The sequence below is a fragment of the Etheostoma cragini genome, chromosome 6 (assembly GCF_013103735.1).
Source record: "Etheostoma cragini isolate CJK2018 chromosome 6, CSU_Ecrag_1.0, whole genome shotgun sequence".
NCBI classification, from domain to species: domain Eukaryota; kingdom Metazoa; phylum Chordata; class Actinopteri; order Perciformes; family Percidae; genus Etheostoma; species Etheostoma cragini.
In genome coordinates this window covers 3,471,427-3,477,441 of record NC_048412.1, presented here as the reverse complement: position 1 = coordinate 3,477,441, position 6,015 = coordinate 3,471,427, and the positions used below count along the sequence as shown (strand labels likewise).

General features: G+C 40.0%; 1 protein-coding gene and 1 long non-coding RNA gene across 8 annotated transcripts in view; one reads left to right on the top strand and one right to left on the bottom strand.

The window, feature by feature from the left end:
• The window catches only part of LOC117946171, a 2,651-nt gene extending 565 nt beyond the window's left edge, over positions 1–2,086 (bottom strand). The window contains exons 1-2 of the long non-coding RNA XR_004656981.1: positions 1,941–2,086; positions 1,629–1,638 (exon numbers count right to left, since the gene is read on the bottom strand). This is a non-coding gene — a long non-coding RNA (uncharacterized LOC117946171). The remainder of the gene's footprint in view (positions 1–1,628; positions 1,639–1,940) is intronic.
• Positions 1–6,015, top strand: part of LOC117946140 (protein spire homolog 1-like) — a 55,295-nt gene that overhangs the window by 13,276 nt on the left and 36,004 nt on the right. The window lies entirely within an intron of this gene.

The window sequence follows — 6,015 nt, the reverse complement described above, 5'->3', positions numbered from 1 at the left end:
CAGTTCTGAAGGCAAAAGGGGGTCCAACCCGTTACTAGCATGGGGTACCTAATAAAGTGGCCGGTGAGTGTAGGTAAATCATATCAGCAACACAACTGGAACACTATTCATCTTCTGTATCTTCGGACCAACGCCTTGATTCCCAGGGGTTTAATATCCTTTTTTTAAATTCTTTTTTCCCTATAATTTCACTTTCTACCCAGCAGAGGCTGATTTGCCAAGGGATGCTTTAAAAAGGTGTCGCTTCTTTACAGTTGAATATTAGCTCATATTTAAATACGTACATTTAACCGATACAAATGTTGCTATTGCTTGCTAGGTACACAGCTGCCGTTAGCAGCTAGCTAGTTAATGTAGCGGGTGTGTACTCTCCCTCTTGCTTTGTGTTGTGTTTACAGACGAAACCATTGCTCTTCGTTGGCTATCACACTCAATTATTCTGGTAAATAGCAGAACAGTGTTTCACAATCACATTCATCACTAAAAAGAGCTCAAGTTAGCATGAAACAGGCTCCAGTTAGCATTAAACAGGCTACTGCAGACTGGTCAACAGTATTACACAGGATATTAACAAAATATTGGAATAAAATCACAAAAGTAGGAAACTGTACCTAGAAATAGCAGAATTGTGTTTCACAATCACATCCTTCACTAAAAAGAGCTCCAGCTAGCATTAAACAGTATCCAGTTAGCATAAACAGGCTCCAGTTAGCATGAAACAGGCTACTGCATACTGGTCATCAGTATTACACAGGATATTAACAAAATACTGGTATAAAATCACAAGTAGGAAACTGTACATGATAAATAGCGGAACAATAACATCCGTCACTATGAAGAGCCCCATTTTGCTAAAATGAAAACAGAAATCATTCAGTTTACTGTTGCCACGGTTGTATCACAAAAGTTAGGTTTTTAAGCTAGGCTAACCGCACTACCAAGCTAACACAACGTGTTGAGCTTTTTCATTAAAGACAAAACAGAAACCAAACAAAACGGGTGTCTTATACAGTATAAAATGTGAGACCTCCCATGTGCATATACTACATGCATATAACATGTTATCACAACTAACATATTTACTTAACTATAACAGTGGAGCTCAATATATGTGAATATGCAGAATAGCAGATTATGCAGAATAGCACCAATAGATGGCGCTCATGCTACAGAAAAGCCTGTCTCATGGAAACTAGCATTACTAGCCAAATGAGATGTTACCTTTTATGGCAAGAGGAATTATTAACTCCGCTACACTAATGTCACTTCCTTGTCAGCCTAGTTGGGTTGCCTTGGCAGACACCGCAGAACATTAGTCCTTCACATAGACTGTATATAGTTCTATGGCCCTTCATAATGCATCCAGTTGAATTCATCTCTCCCAGCTGCTCACTGGCACTTGGCCGGGCTGCGGAGCCTGAAGAAACATCACTCCACTCTAGTCTCCACCTCTGTTCTTCTGAGTTAGGTACAAATGTATGTTTAATCTGCAGACGGTTATTACTTGGACCAACTCCTGAATGGCCAATCAAAGCATTCTGAGTTGGACGCTGCTGTAAAATAAATTTGGTAAAATAAAATAAATTACAAGTAATTTATCCTTTAGTAGTCCCACAAGGGGAAATTACATTTTATACTCTGTTGTTATTACACAAAGGCCTGAGTTACAGGTCCTATTCATGCACGAATGGAGAGATGTCAGAGTGAGGGGACTGCCCATGGAAAAGCACTGGAAAAACTGGGGGGTTTAGTCCCTTGCTCAAGAGCACATAGGCAGTGCCCAATAGTTAGACTGGCATCTCTCCAGCTACAGTACTTTTGTTTTTTTTTTGTAGTATTTTATTGTGTTTGAGTTTTTAACCTGTTCAGTGGGGCAGGTAAATTTCTCTTTCACTTGCCCTACAAAAAAAGCCTTAATGTCGAGCCTTGTCCGATTACACTCTTTTTCAGTGTCATATTTGTACTCTTGGGGTCTACAAGAATAGGTTTACATGCTTTGATGTTCAAAAAACATCTCATGTTTTCATACTGCCAATTGCTGTTGTACCTCCACCTGAAACACACTGTCTGAGCTCTTGGCCTGTTTTCCTGCTTTATCCTCAACACAGCACGTCTTGTTCATTAAAATGTATAATTCCACTAAGCTCATTTTCTGTTTACTTTCACAGCCATAACCTATTTCATGTGAACCCACTAAATGAGCAAATATATCCCCACATTGTTTCTCCAATCCTTTAATTCTAACCAGTTTGTGCTGGTTCTGGTAATCCCCCGCTGGTTGGTTAACACCCATTGATGGAAGGCTTTTGCGTAAGAGGGAGCAGATCTCAGTTAGCATCTAATTAGCACAATTGGTTCTGGTGGTTGGTCTGTGAGAATCCCACGAAGCTACAAACCTAAAACTAGTATTTAACAGATGCTGCTTTTGTCCACTAAAAATGCATAGCATACCATAACATCACATTAACAGATCCATTGAACACATGCCTTTTCATGTCAGGTGATCTTCCCTGACCTTTGTCAGACAGTGTTGTAATGAGCTTGTTTTCCCTCATCCCGTCACTCATACATGGATTTCCCTTCTCTCATCCCGCTTAATAAATTTGCTACACATACATGGGATTTTGTCATGTGCATTGAAAGCTTGTGCTGAACCAACTTGTTCGTTAAAGCAAAATTGCGTAACACTTTTTGTGATTTAGCGCACCTGCAGTTTCACTGCTGTTGTAAATATGGAAAGCTGTACACATGCATTTGTTATGATTGTGTTGATCAAAAACTAGCAGTCAAAAATTATACTAAAACTACTAAATGCAACAACACAAGACAACTCATGCAGTATAATATTACTTACTAGTCCAACAGCAAGATGGCCTTCTAATTTGCAATTAACAACTAAAAGAGATTTACCCCTGCTTGGTGACTCTCTACTTTTTTCTTTTGAGCTTTCTCCGTTAATGTCCTGTTCCGTTTGTTTGCCTCCGCCATGATGTCCTTGAACTCAGCACGGCCAACTGAGCTAACTAGCTGACTGCAGGTAGAGATCGCAATTAGCGGTTGGTTACTTTAGCAACAACTTAAGCAAACTCTGTGAATCAGTGCCTTTAAGTGTTGCACACTTCTCCCAGAAAATGTTACCTGCTTATAAAAGTTACATAGAACAGGTGTTAGGGGGCGCAGGATAGGAAGGACACCATCATTTCTGGTATAAGTCAATGTAGATCATAATGTTTTTGAAGCTGTTAGTTTAAGGTAAAATAATTACCCAATGGTGCTTTGTTTGGCTAGTCAAGTGACAGAAAAATAATCAGCATTTTGATGGATTTTGTTACCTTTGGTCACAGCCAGGCTAGCTGTTTCCTGTTTGTGCTAAGCTAACTGGCTGCTGGGTCCAGCTTCATACTTACTGTACTGATAATATGTGATGGTAAACTAATGCTTAATAGAAGCTTTGTCGGTCTCCCGTCTTGTCACACATGCACATGACATACAGTACGTCACGACCAAACGTTTGTGATTGGTTATGGCCGATCCAGATTGGCTTTGGGCGTATCCAACAGTTTAAAACTTCAACAGAGTACCCGCCTTCAAGGAAGTTAACACTTCAATTGAGAGTGACCAGACTCTCTTGAATAATGAAATGGACCAGAGTCTGATAGGACCAGGCTTAATGAACCAGAGTCTATTAGGACCAGGCTAATGGACCAGAGTCTAGTAAGACCAGGCTAATGGACCAGAGTCTAATAGGACCAGGTGAATGTACCAGAGTCTGGTAGGACCAGGCTAGTGTACCAGAGTCTGGTAGAACCAGGCTGTTGGACCAGAGTCTGGTAGGATTAGGCTACCATAGACTGGCCCCATAGGGCAGGGTGATATGGAAAAAATCTACTTGTGCATTCTACTTTTATTTCATGAGATTATTTTTTAGGGTACAAACATTTTATTATGGTCATTTTAAACACTTTGACTTTAAAATTGTGCCTGTGCCTGGACTTCACGCTGTAGGGAACTGTATGTTATAAATAGCAAATGCATGGCAGCAGATATCTGGCCGTATTAACCCAGAGGGTCCTATTACATCATTTGTACTGAACTAGAATAAAGACTAGATGCTACATGTGCTCTTTACAACATTGACGTTTACAAAAAAATCTGTTGTCATACCATATCATGGTTGCTTTCGAAAGCTGTAGTAAAATTCAACCTTGAATGGGTAAGAAACTGACACCTAGACTTAACATTGAGGTGTCCCTTTTTTAATATTTTAATTTAAAAAAGACTGCGGTTTCGTAATTCACATAATTTATACAGTAGAATAGTAGGCTGAAGACTGAAGAGAAGGACCCTGAATCTGTGTGTGTAACTAAGGAAAATTAGAGCTACAACAGTAGCTAATTTCCATCCACTTGTCAATGTCCACATTGCTATGACGATGCAGATGCAACTTGCCTTGTATTGTCCCTCCGGCACCGCTGCAAGACAACTCTTTTTTTAGACATGTCTCGCTGTTTGAGCGCATTCCATTTACTCCGGAGGACGTCCCACAGCTTGTCCTAATCTTTGTCGGCCATTTTCTTCGCGAGTTCCTGATAAATTAAATACAAAAAGTCTCTTGTCTCCTCGTCCGTCCACTTCCATCTTTCTTTGTTGACACCCGCCAGGTGTGCAAACAGAGCGGAAATACTGGGCGGAAATGAACTAAAACTTCTTCTTCTTTGTTTTGTGGTGGGTTGCAACCATAAAATGACCTAAAACTTACTTGCAATTGATTATTTATTCGGCAAATAACGTTTCCATCAGCGTTTATCGCATAAGCCGTATATCGATCAAGATAAAATCCGATGAAACAAACCTATTTCCTCAATATTCATGAAATTCCATTGAATTTTACTGTTTCCATAAGGCATTTTTCATTCAAGTTCACTTAATTTGGATCAAAACGTGTGGATGGAAACATAGCTAGTGATTGAGTGGAGTAGTAGGATTTAAAGTAAAAACATTTCCCTGTGGTGCAACAATGTTTTTCTTATTTTGGGCCACCTTGCCTCCTCTGCTTGACAGGAACGCTGAAATGTAAGCCGAGCTGTTTGATGTTGCTGCCTGGCTGCACTTTGCAGCACCGGCAAAATCTCTTTTGGTTGACGTCTTCATCCTCTCCTCGCTTTTTTTCTTTTTCTTTCTTCTTTTCTACCACTTCCTCCCTTGCATCCCATCATTCTGCTCGGTCGCCTGGAAGCCTGGGAACCAGTCAGGGACATTTTTAAGTGGAATGGAGACATGTTTGCTTTAGCCTGCCTCCATGTCCAGACACCTCACAGTCACAGGGAAAGTTCTTATTCCCTGTCATATTTTGCAGTTCATTATTGAATGTGTAATAAATGACTCCATCAGGCTCTGTCACATGTTGAGTGTTAGCTGCATAGACAGGATTCTGTCAAACACTTAAATTGTTATGATCAGTGTTTGCGATCAATACTTTTATTTGTATCTTTAAAAAAATTAAACATCATGGGGAAGATGAGGGCAAAACGCATCACCAATCTGTTTTAACCAAATATTCCTAACTAGCATTTTAGTTAGCAGTAATTGGCCTGTGCTTATGTTATCTCCTAAAATATAGCCTACCTATACTCTCCGTCTCTGCCGATTGGGAATGATTGAGATTTCTCTTGCACAGCTACCAGAAGACTTACAGCTTTCAGACAGGTTGCTCACGAAACATCTACGTCTTCAAGCTGAGTTGGAGGCTGCGCAGTAACGTTCAGCCATCACCGGAAAAGAGCTTCTAATAGACTTTACTGGTCTCGGTCTAGAGCAACGGGATCTGTTGGTCCATTTCTTTAACTGTCGTGTGCGTCATGTATGGTTACATTACATTAATGTTAATTACATTAATAAACGTTTTTATCAAATGTGCCAAAATGATGTTTCGGATCATTCCGGCACACTTTAACCCCTGATTTTTCCACAATATTTTTACATTGCAAATATTTGTTTGCTGCCATATTAATGTTT